At 43.2% G+C, this 13,085-nt stretch overlaps 1 protein-coding gene across 3 annotated transcripts in view; it reads left to right on the forward strand.

Annotated features, from left to right (window-relative positions):
* The window catches only part of LAMA3 (laminin subunit alpha 3), a 274,895-nt gene that overhangs the window by 105,297 nt on the left and 156,513 nt on the right, over positions 1-13,085 (forward strand). The gene's annotated exons all lie outside the window — the stretch shown is intronic.

A 13,085-nucleotide genomic window follows, 5' to 3' on the forward strand; every position in this document is an offset into this window, starting at 1 on the left:
TGCCGGTGTTCTTCCCCAGTAGAACAGGGAAGGGGAAGGGAGAGAAGAGAGGATAGGATTATCAGTTGGGGCTCAAGGCAGGAACTACACCACTCCAGGTATTATAAACAGACAGGGACTTGCTCCGGGTACTTAGGTGCTCAGCTGAGTCCTTAAGGGCTGAGCAGCAGGCTCCAGGCGGGGCTTCCAAGGAGACTCTCCATAGAAAGGCAGAGTGTTAAGCCCAGATTGTGGTAGCGCAGCTAGAGCGTAGAAGGACTGCAGTCCCACCACCTCCACAGCCATCTCTTGGTCCCCAGGAAGCCACGTGGGACTCAGCTACAGAAATGCTCAGTAGGTGCTGGAAGGCAGCCTTCTCCTTACTTCCCACCCTTCTAACCTTATTGGAGTACTTCTTTGCAAAACCAAGTTGACCTCCAGATGTCCGGAGCCCAGCTCCAGGAGAATCTGGGAAGTGCTGTTTTTAGCTTGCCAGCCCCTGAGCACGGTGGGAGGCCAGAACCAGTACTGAGCCCTCTCACCTGCCAGGTCAGCCACACTGGGAAACCGTGGAGGCCGGTGCAAGCAGGACCGAGTGTCCCCGCGCTGGAGGCTAACGTGGTGAAGCACCAAGGTTCACACTAGGTGTCACTTGGGGCAAGTTGCCTAGCCCCTGCATTTCTCAATTGCCTCATAGTAATGCAGGTTACAGATGCACTGACTGTAAAGTTCTTCAAGCCTGGGAAGCCCTCACTTGTAGGGAAAAGAAAACGCTTCCTTTTCCTCCTGGCCCCCCGCCGGTGTGCCCTGTTCCCAGAACTCTATCCTTTGCCCCTGCCGCTCAGCTTTTGCCACCTTGGAGCCACAGAAGCTGCCCCTCAGCTAGAGAAATTCAGTATTAGCGGTTGGGATGCCCAGTATGTTTCTCATGGAACGATCCGTAGGGGTCATGCTCCTGTTGGAACTGTGTGAACCACAGTAGACGTAGATTCCTCTCAACTGGCTCCATGGTCTGGCATGGGAACCTCATTCTTGCTCATAATATTGTTCCTGGGGAAAGATATCCCAAACCATGAAGTTTTGCACACAAGTTAGGGATGATTACATTTCTGTTTTAAGCCAAAGACCCTGAGTCTGTCATGGACAGAGTGAGGAATCAGTGGGAAGGAGAGGGAGTAGAGACCTTACATTTCAGGTGTCCACAAGGGTCCAAGTCCAGAGGAGCTCATGGTAGGAGAAGGCCTTTTCAGCAAAAGCAGGAAGAGGAAGGTTAGGACAGGCAGATAGTTTATCTCCTTCCCCTCCTATAACAGGAAAGCATTTTCTAGCTTCCCTTTGTTTTGTTGACACTCCCCCAGTTATACCTTAAATATAAATTGGGGGCAATGAATGGACAGAATGTCTCATATTAATTTCCTAATAATCTGTTGACATTCGTGTTAGTTCTGCATCAGCTGCCATTCTTGTGGTTGAAAGTATCTCAAAGCTTTTCTTTCTTCCTCCTCTTTACCAGCTACAACTCCAGACTCATTCTGCTAGAATGAATTACTAATATTCCAGCCTGGTCATTCCCTTGGGCAAAGCTATCAGGTGGTACTTTTGTGTATATAGATATAAAGGTAGAGAGTAATACAATATTTTAAGAATGCACTTTTCCACATTTCTTCAGCACTGGAACGAATTCATTTTGAGGTGGGTAGAAAATGCAAAGGTGTATGCAGGACAAAGTAGAGGGAGGTGGGACTTCCAGAATGACAGAGTAGAGAGTTCAGTGGACCTCTCTCCAACAAAACAGACTTTAACTGGTAAAGAATTTTTAATAATCATTTAAATTCTCTGGAAATTGTCCTAAGAGCTAACAAAGAAACATTTATTTAAGAAAATCTAAATATTCGGGTGCCTGGGTGGCTCAGTCATTTAAGCATCCAACTTTGCTTTAGGTCATGATCTCATGGTTCATGAGTTCAAGCTGCACATCGGGCTCTCTGCTGTCAGCACAGAGCCCACTTTGGGTCCTTTGTACCCCTCTCTCTTGGCCCCTCTCCTGCTTGTGTTCACTCTGTATCAAAAATAAATGAACATTGAAAAAAAGAAAGTCTAAATATCAGTAAGAACGATAAGTCTGTGACATTTGAGCTCCATTATCCCCTCCACCCCAACTGATAGTGCAGAACCTGCTTAGGATTCTCTTTCTCCCTCTCTCTCTGCCACTTCCCCACTCACACACACTCTCTCTCTCCCCAAAATAAATAAATATTAAAAAAAATGAAACTGCTTTTGAATGGCTCAAATGGTTGATTTAGCTGGCCAAAATAGTTGTTATAAATATGTGCAAAGAGCTAAAGGAAGCAATGCTTAATGAATTAAAGGAGGGTGTAATGATAAAGTCTTATCAAATGGAGAATATCAATGAAGAGAGAGAAATTCTTTAAAATAACCAAATGGAAATTCTGAAGTTGAAAAGTGTAATTGAAATGAAAAATTCCCCAGGGATTCAGTCATAGATTGGAGCCAGCAAAAGAGTCAGCAAACTTGATGGTAGATCAATAGAGATGACTCAGTCTGGAAAACAGGAAAAGAAGGAAGATAAATGTACAGAGCCTCAGAGAAATGTGGGATACCAAAGTGCACTGACATACACAGAAGGGGAGTACCAGACAGAGGAGAGAGGAGGGGCCAGAAAAAATAGTCAAAGAAACAATGGCAGAAAAACTCCTCATATCTAATGAAAAACAATCTACACACCTAAGAAGTTTAATGGACTTCAAGCCGGATAAATCAAAGAGATCCATACTCAGGCACTGCATAGTTTAAGTGTTGAAAAACAAAGAAAAAATCTTGCAAGGGCAAAAGAACAATGACTCAGCCTACGCAAGAGAACCCATTAGAATGTTAACTGACTTCTCATCCGAAACAACAGAGGCTAGAAGGTAGTGGGACCACACATTCTAAGAACTGACAGGGAAAAATTGTCAACCAAGGATTTTATATCCATCAAAATTATCTTTCAAATTAAATAAAAATAAAAATATTCCCAGATTAACAAAAACAGAGAATTCGAGGCTACCATACCTGCCTTACAAGAAATACAAAAGGAGGTTCTTCAAGGCTGAAAGCAGTTGACACGAGACAGTAGTTGGAACCCACGTACAAAATACAGAGTGTTGGGGAAGGCAATCATGTAGGTGTTTTGGTCTGCTTGGGCTTCCATACCAGGATAGTACAGACTGTGTGGTTCAGACAACAGACATTTATTTTCTCACAGTTCTGGAGTCTAGCATTCTAAGATTAAGTGCTAGAAAATTGATTTCTGGTGAGTACTCTCTTTCTGGCTTGCAGACAGCTGCCTTTTCCTTGCAACCTCGCATGGCCTTTCCTCTGTGTGTGGGCAGAAAGAATGAAAGAGAGAGAGAGAGAGAGAGAGATCTCTGATATCTCTTCCTTTTCTTACAAGGACAGCAGTCCTATAGGATTTGAGCCCCACCCTTATGACCTCATTTAAACTTAATTACCCTCTTAAAGGTCCTATATCCAAATACAATCACATCAGGGGTTAGAGCTTCAATGTATGAATTTGGGGGAACATAATTTATTCCCTAACAGTAAGTATTACAAAAGATAGTATAATTGCCTATTTTTATCCTTTCTTGTCTTGACTGATTTTTTTTTTTTTTTTTTCAACGTTTTATTTATTTTTGGGACAGAGAGAGAGACAGAGCATGAACGGGGGAGGGGCAGAGAGAGAGGGAGACACAGAATCGGAAACAGGCTCCAGGCTCTGAGCTGTCAGCCCAGAGCCCGACGCGGGGCTCGAACTCACGGGCCGCGAGATCGTGACCTGGCTGAAGTCGGACGCTTAACCGACTGCGCCACCCAGGCGCCCCTCTTGACTGATTTTAAAAGAAATTGCACATGACTGTACATACACACACATATGTGTGTATATTGGGTGGGCCCATAACATACATAGAAGATATGTACATACAGGTGTGTGTAAGTCTATAACATACAGAAATGTGATATGTTTAATAATAGTAGCACAAAGGAGATAGGACAAAGATAAGAATTAGAATAAGGAAATGACATCAAACCTATGGAAAGAAATGAAGAGAACCAGCAAAGATAAGGATACTCTCTACATATGTATGTTCTCTCTTCTGTTGGCTTCTTTAGAAGATACAGATTATATAAATAATTTTAACAACGTATTGTTGGGTTTTGACATATATAGACATAATATGTTTGGCAGTAATACCACAGAAACAAAGAACGGAGTTACATAGGAGTAACTGGACCAGTTCACTGGAACTAAGTGAATATCAATCTGAAGGAGATTCTGATGAGATGTATTTTGTAAATTCTAGGGCAACCACTAAGACAATAACAAAAAATAATTATTCAGGTCATTAAAGGAAGTCAAATGCTACACTAGAAAATATCCATTTACTACAAAACAAGGCAATAAAGGGTGAATAGAGAAACAAAAAGATATGAGACATAAAGAATACAAAATGCAAAATGGCAGAGGTAAATCCAACCATATCAACAACAACATTAAATGTGAGTGGATTCTATACCATGCCGTATGCAAATTTTTACCCCCAATGGATCAAATGCCTGAATGTAAGAGCTAACAAAGCCTGTAAAACTCCTAGAAGAAAACATAGACGTAAATGTTTGTAACCTTAGGTTAGGCAATAGTTTCTTAGATTTGACACCAAAAGCACAGGCAACAAAAGGAAAAATAGATACTGGACTTTTAAAATAACTTGTTTCAAAGGACACCATCAAGAAAGTGAAAACACAACCCATAGAAGGAAAGTATTTGCAACTCATGTACCTGATAAGACACAGATATAGAGTATCAAGAAAGAACTCTTACAACACTGTAATTAAAAGACAACCTAATGAAAAAATGGACAAAGGACTTGAATAGTTTTCCAAAGAAGATATACAGTGGACTAATAATCACATGAAAAAGTGTGCTGTATTGTTAGTTATTAGGTAAATGCAGATTAAAAGCACAATGAAATATCATTTCCTGGCCACTATAAAGGCACGCAGTAACAAATGTTGGGAAGGATGTGGAGAGATTTGAGCCCTCATACATTGCTAGTAGGAATGCACAATGATAAGACCATTTGGAAACAGTTTTGCTATTCCTCAAAAAGTTAAACCTAGAGTTCCCATGTGATCCAGGAAAGCCTACTCCTAGGTATATATATCCAAGGGAAGTGAAAACACAAAATCACATGGTAGCTTGTATATGAATGTCCATGGAAGCATTAGCCAAAGTAGCCAAGAAGTGGAAACAACCTAAATGTTCAAGAGCTGATGAATAGATAAATAAAATGTACCATGTCCATATTATGGAATATTATTGGGAATAAAAGAATGAAGTATGGACACCTGCCACAACTTGCACGGACCTTGAAAATGTGATGCTGAGTGAAAGAAGCTAGTCACAAAAGACCACATACTGTATGATTCCATTTATGTGGAATGTTGAGAACAGGCAAATTCATAGAGACAGAAAGTAGACGAGTGGTTGCTTAGGGCTGGGATGGAGCTGGGGGGGGGAGGTGGAGATGGGACAATGGGGGTTGCCTGCTAATGAGTATGGGGTTTCTTTTAGGGGGACCAAAAATTATTTTAAAGTTAGATTGTGCTGACGGTCGCACAACCTTGTGAACATATTAAAAACATTGAATTGTATATTTAAATGGACAAGTTACATTGTATATGAATTATATCTCAATAAATCCAACACATTAAAATGGGGTATTTCCTCTCCGGTCACCCATCAGCCTTATCCCTCTGTACATTTGCACCCATCTCTCCTGGTAGCTTATTTACAACAGTGATGAAACAACATGCATTAGAATTTTGGAGTTAAAGAAATTGAAATTACTTATTTTATGTCAACTGATCTGAGATCCAGGAGAGTAAGTGAGAGCGAGGTAGTCGCAGGGTGATAGATGAGTAACACCATGTTTCTTGACTCCCAACCTGGCGTACTTAAGGAATTATATTCTCTGCCTTAACTCCTGCAGTGCCTAGAGGTCCCAGGATCTCAAAAAGTATGAGGACAAGGCTTCCAAGACTGCAGTTTTTACACTGCAGGTCACACATTAGTGTATGGAGAAGTCATGTGAGTAGGAGCCAGCATTAAAGTGAAACAATAGGCTAGAAATTATTAGAATGCATTATAAGCAGTCATGGAAAGAAATGTTTTGCAAAGTTATTGTTCATTGTTAGCTTATATTTTAATAAATATGTGTTTCTATATCTTTATCATCTGTCAATCTGTGTGTATATTGGGTTACAGTGTAAAATTATTTCTTAATGTGGATGTGGCTAAAAAAAAGTGAAAAGCTACTGTGTTAAGTAATCCTGGAGGATTTGTTTATGATTCTGAGCAGACGGTCACTTTTCTTTCATTCTGCTCTTTGCTTCTGGGGCTTCAGACTCTCAGATAGTTACTGCCTGAAATTGGAGCATTTGAGTGAATTTAGGATCCCTCTTTCACCTGGAAACCGTTGCTCGGTAAATTGTATCAATCTTCTGATAAATCCATTTCATCTGTGCCGTATACATTGCATAATTCCTTCCTAGACCTGTCCAAGGGGCAGGAAACCGCTCTGTCTTATCTTTTACACGAGATCTATAGGACAGGGGCAAGGACCAAAGGGCGTGAGGAACTCATCTGAGATGCACACTCTGTTTCATCTTTAACCCATAATCTTGCCTTTACTCTTCTGCCTTAACCCCAGCAAGAAGGAAGGTAGGAAGGTAGAATTCTTAATGCCCTGAGATTTGAGCTTAAAGTGGGTTTTGACTCAATGATTGCTCTCCTACCTAAGAGAATGCCAAAAAGCCCCAGAACTTACTCCTGTGTTTATCTAGGTGCAAGGGGACAATCACCTACACTGAATGAAGTTGAAAAGAGCCACAGGATTGATTTAATTACAGTAGGAACTGTGCTTTTTTAATACACTAATTGCATGACATTCAGTTGCACCTTTATGTGGTTTAATTTACCACATAAATTTACCATTAGTTTCTTTTTTGTTGTTTATTTATTTTTGAGACAGAGAGAGAGGCAGCGTGCTAGCAGGGGAGGGGTAGAGGGAGAGAAGGAGAAGGAGACACAGTATCTGAAGCAGGCTCCAGGCTCCGAACTGTCAGCACAGAGCCTGAAGCGGGGCTCGAACTCGTTAACCGCGAGATCATGACCTGAGCCGAAGTCGGACGCTCAACCGACTGAGCCACCCAGGTGCCCCCAGAACTGTGATCATTTTTAATGCTTTGCCTACTTAAACATGGATTTCTGTAACAAACTTCAAACTCTGGCCATTCTTTTCCACTTAAAAAATTACTGTTTTTAAATACATGCTATAATTCTTTGAACTGCAATAGAGTATTATTCCATCTAGTTGGAATTTGGTTATCTGGCTCCTGTATCTGGAGGAAAAATGAGAACCAAGCAGTAAGATCCCTCAACGACTATTGCCTCTGTAAAGTAAAAAAACAAACAAAAACACCTCCAAAGACGTGCACTAAAATCCTTGCATTTCACTACTAAAAGCATCCTGTAAGCCCCCTCTTACCTATGCCTGTCTCTCTTTTTAAAAAATAATTGTACGAATTTGGTTGTTTTCTAAGCCAAACCCGTGGTGAACTAGAAACATGAAATTAGAAGGGAGGGAAAAATTGCTAAGGCAAACACACTAACAATAAGGGAGGAAACGGAAAAGCAGACACGAAACTGAGGAAGAATAACAGCTTGGGACCATTTAATGAAGAGCAAATAATCCTCAACTCAGGAGGTACTCAGTGTCACTATTAGAGTAAGTAAATGAGTATTATAATAATGGCTCTGGATCATGATGAAGGGGTGAAATTATGTCTGAATATCTGTTTCAGAAGGAAGGAAGATCCATAATACATTTTAGTAAGAGTACTGTTTAGTGGGGCGCCTGGGTGGCTCAGTAGATTAAGTGCCCGACTCTTGATTTCAGCTCAGGTCGTGATCTCATGACCCTGGGATTGAGCCCCGTGTCAGGCTCTGCGATGGGCATGAAGCCTGCTTAAGATTCTCTCTCCCTCTGCCCTCACCCACTTGCATGTTTTCTCTCTCTCTCTCTGTCAAAAAAAGTACTATTTAGTAAGAGTACTTTTACAACGAGAACATTTTGGTGATCACAGAGTCAGTTATGACTCTGTAGTTTCATGTAACAGAAAATGTAGCCTAAACTGGCTTAAGGCATAAAGAATTTAGTGGCTGTAATTGAACTGTCCAGGCATATTTGGTTTCAGGAACAGATTGTTCCAGGGGCTCAAAAGATGTTGGTGGGATCTGTTTTTCTCCATCTTGCAAGTCTGCTGTCTTGTAGATTGGCTTCATTTTTAGGTCTCAGATGGTGGCAAGATGGTAGCTGACCCTTTTTAGGCATTGCTGAGGCCTGAATTGTGTCCTCCTCAAATTCATGTTTACGTCCTAACCCCCAGTGTGACTGACTGTATTTGGAGTAAGGAAGTAATTAAGGTTAAATGAGGTCAAAGGTTGGAACACTGATCTGATAGGATTAGTGTCCTTCTGAGAAGGGACACCAGTGAGCTTTCACACGCCCTCTCTCTGCCACGTGAGAGCACAGCAGGGAGGGAGGGAGCTGTCTGGAAGCCAGGAAGAGAGTCTCCAGGAAGCGAATCTGCTGGCACCTTAATCTTAGACTTCCCAACCTCTACAACAGTGAGAAAATAAATGTCTGTTGTTCAAGCCACCCAGCCTGTGCTATTTTGTTATGGCAGCCCAAAAGACTTGGACATTACTCCTTCCAGGTTCAAGTCTAGGGAAAAGAGCATGCATTTCTCCAAGCCAAATCTGGTTCTGATTGGATCACGTGCCCATTCCTGAACCAACCCCATGGCCGTGGAAATCTGTGCTCTGACTGGCCAAGCCTGAGTCTCCCCACATCCAGGGGTGGAGTAAGGGGAAGAGCCGCCCCCTCCCACCGCCCCAGCAAAATCAGGGTGCGTAACCAAAACAGGTGGCAGAGCTGTGTGTCGGTAAAATGCTCAGCTCTCTGAGAAAACCTGGTTCCCCAAAGTGACCAGTCCAGAAGAGATCAGGAAGACGTCTGAGGTTTAAGGGTAGCATTTTTCTTCCTAAGAAGATGATACGTGATGTGAAAACTAATCAGCTACTGTGTATAAGGCAAGATCCCTTGTGTTAAATGATAAGAGTCTGGATTAAAAAATAAAAAAGGAACGTATCATCTCACTTATATTTTTGGTAGAGTTGGTTTGGAGCTCTGCTTCCAAAGGTCTACCAAAGCCATCTGAGCTCCCTGACTGCGAGGCAGACCACAGAAGAACGGTGCTGAGGGCTGCAGAGAGGGGCCGAGGAGAGGAACAGGTGCTCCCTGGCTCCCTGGGTGAATGTGTGTGGCCAGCCTCTGCCTGTTCTGTCTGTGGTTCAAAGTTGTGGCTCAAGTGGAGGGAAAGGCTCACACAGTGAGGCAGAGGGAGAGGTACATCGTGCACCCTAGTCCCACTCCAGTGAGGGAGGCAGCACTGTTCAGGCTTTGGAACTCAAGCAGGAGTTTGTGGTGGGGGCGGGGGAGGGGGGGGAGCAAATCACCTGAAGTCCTATGTCAGAGGACCTTGCCCGAGCACACCCAGCCTCTGAGAAGCCCACCTGCTCTTTTCCAAGTTTTTCAGGAAAATGCACCATCCACCACATTCCCGGTGTGGTATAAGCAATACACCCCAAAGCTCGTTGTTCTATTTGGACCACTGGGTTCTGGAAGAATTCCATTTGTGATGTCTCTCTTCTCTTGCTCTTCCCTTTTTCTAACTGCTATTGTGATCTTTTTAAAATTTTCCCTCGGGGGCAGCTTTGAGGTAAGTGGCTGAAGCTTGGACTCACTGAAATCTGAGCTTAGTCTAGCAGCAAGGTCTAACCCAGTGTTTTAATTTGTGTGGCTTTTTATTTTTGTTTTTGTTTTTGTTTTTGTTTTCTTAAGACGAAACTGATTGCTTGGCCACTGAATTTTAGAATAGAATTAACATGACCCCAAATACCACATCAGACGGTCCAATATATTCTAGCCAAAAAACGTTCCTAAGACTTTAAAAATCTTCTTGAAAAGGAGCTTGAAAACCCTTCTAAGCTGTTCTTGCCAACCATGCTTCTGCATTCATGTTTCGCATTAACTTAATTTGGTCCAGACTTGCCTAAGCACAGTGCCATATTCTTCTTGTCTCAATTTCGACTCACGCAAGTGCCCTGCTGTTTTCTTTTTCGTAGGTGAAAGTCACGTCATAGATAGGAGACCACATTGGAGAACTGCCTATTTGTATTTCAGACATGTGTTTACACTAATGCCTGGTTCAGTTCTTTATCTTCAACTACAGCATACAACTGTAGTTCTCTCAGTTAACTTGGTCCATTTGGGGAGGTTTACTCTCTGCCTTTTCCTCCTCCCACCACATCCCCCCTCTTTTCCTCCCCACCCCCACACTCCTCATTCCTGCTTTCCTCCCCTTCATTTTTCTCTCCCTGCTCCTTCTCCTTCCCCTCCTTTTCTGGTACAGCTTGCTGGGCAGCAGCTTGTCAGCACTTAGAACAGAGGCTAGGAAGGGGCGCCTGGGTGGGTGGCTCAGTCGGTTAAGCGTCCGACTTTGGCTCAGGTCATGATTTCATGGTTTGTGAGTTTGAGCCCTGCATCAGGCTGTCTGCTGTCAGTGCTGAGCCTGCTTCACATCCTCTCTCTCCCGCTCTCTGCACCTACCCTACTCATGCATGCACGCTCTGTCTCAAAAATAAACATTAAAAAAAAAAAAACAAAAACAATAGAGGCTAGGAGAGTGGGTTGCAGAAATAAATGGTCTGCCCATGGATAGGAGCTGAGGGTGTGCCAAGTGCAGCTGTCCCCAAATTTCAACCACACTGACCCAACCCAGGGCCTGGAACTGTCCCCATTGGAGATTGCTGTAATCCTTGGGTTGTGGTGACTGGTCTTTCCATAGAAAACGCCTCTAAATAGGTTGCCAGTGCAAGATTAACCTCCTACCTGTCAGCATAGTCCCATGAATCAGACAAACCAGCCAAGAGAAATGGCACCAGCTATTGGCAAATGGTGCTGTAGGGAAGGTTGATGGCCTGGGATGCTCCCAGGAGAGCCCTCCCAGCCTTTCCAAGAGGGGAAACAAAACCCTAGGGCTGGGCATGGGGAGCGATCTGAAGCCACGTTCTGTGCAACTTGGTCTTGAACTGGCCCTTCACTTTGTAATTCAGGTTTTGTCTGGGAAATAGTGAGGTGGTTGGTTGGAAGAAACCTTAGATCTTCTGTAGATTTAATCTGCCCTATGCCCAGGTAACCAGAGAGGTGAGTGGTAGTGGCAGCATGTGCTGTGGAACTGACTGTTGGCTTTGTGGCTTTGACCGGGGAAGGAGCCAGTCTGCTTTTCCAGAAGGTGTTTTTCTGTTTTCCAACAGAAGGAAAGGCTCCAAAGTCATGGGCAGGAAGAGCATCCCGGAAACAGTAAGGGGCGATGTTTACCTTGTGATTTACATGCTGTCTGTAGAGCCTCGCCTCACCTGATGAGCTAATTTACTGATGGAGAAGAGGATGGCGTTACTCATACAACACCTGTCTCGTGGCGGTGTTGCGAGATTCAGTAAGGGAATGCATGCTGAGAAACTATACAGAGTGGACCTCAGGAAGATTTCAATAGTTACTTATTCTTTCATTTAACAGATATCTGTTTGGCATATACTAGGGACCAGGGCTGTGTGTGATGTTGGAAGACACTGGGGAATACAGCAGACATTCTTATCCCTTTGGAGCTTGACTGTCATTATTTTTTTTTGCTCTTTGGGAGTAAAAAGGTCTTAAAGCTGAAACAGGAGTAGACAAGAGTATTTTACTCCCAGAAACTCCAAAGGACCTGGACCAACACAAAGAGCAGAATGAAAGTGTTCGTAAGACATTATAGTATTTCCAAGAGTAAAGAGGGGCTGCCAATGTTGAGGTTTGGGTTTGGGATTTGGCAGCTGTCACTGACGGCTGGATCGAAATGAGACATGAGATGCCAGATGGAGTAATTCACCATTTAAAACCATGTGCCTTGCGTTTAATGCTGGGTCTTTGTTTTCACTTCTGGAGTGTAACTGTGTCTCCTGAGGCTCCCTGGACAACCTCTGTGGCCGTCGGAGCCAGGGGCGATGTCCCCCACATTATGCTGGCCGGAGGTGCCACCACTGTGCTGCTCCAAATGCCTGTGTGGGTTTCTGCATTCTCTTTCCTGTAAGACGGAAATAGCAGAAAGAGCAGTAAGAGAACCAATAGGATGTATGCGTGTGTGTATAGAGAGGGAGATTTATTTTAAGGAAGTGGCATTATTATGGGGGCTGGTGGGTCTGAGATCTGCAGGGCAGGCTGGCGGACTGGAGACCTAGGGACGAGCTGATAGGGTAGCTCAAGTCCAAAGGCAGATCTCCTTCTTTGGGAAACTTTCTCTTAAGGCTTTCGACTGATTGGATGAGGTATCTGCTTTACCCAAAGTCAACTTATTTAAATATTAGTCACATCTTAAAAAAAAAACCTTTCACAGCCACATCTACCTTGGCGCTTGCCAAACATCTGAGCCTCATAGCATAGCCAAGTTGACATTTAAAAATGAACCATTGCAGGGGCACCTGAGCAGTTCAATCTGTCGAGTGTCCGACTCTTGGTTTCGGCTCAGGTCATGATCCTAGGGCCGTGGGATCTCCAAAGTAATAATAATAATAATAATAATAATAATAATAATAATAAAGTATATACTCACCTTTTATTTATTTTTGTTTTTATTTTTTTACATGTCTATTTTTGAGAGAGAGAGCGTGTGCGCACCAGCAGGGGAGGGGCGGAGAGAGAGAGAGAATCCCAAGCAGGATTCTGTCAGCACAGAGCCCAACACAGGGCTTGAACCCAGGAACCACGAGGTCCTGACCTAGGCTGAAGTGAAGAGTCACTCAAATGACTGAGACACGCGGGTGCCCCCACTCACCTTAAAAAAAAAAAAAAATTAATGATCATAGAACCTAAGAACATCTC

The sequence above is a fragment of the Leopardus geoffroyi genome, chromosome D3, assembly GCF_018350155.1.
Source record: "Leopardus geoffroyi isolate Oge1 chromosome D3, O.geoffroyi_Oge1_pat1.0, whole genome shotgun sequence".
Lineage (NCBI taxonomy): Eukaryota > Metazoa > Chordata > Mammalia > Carnivora > Felidae > Leopardus > Leopardus geoffroyi.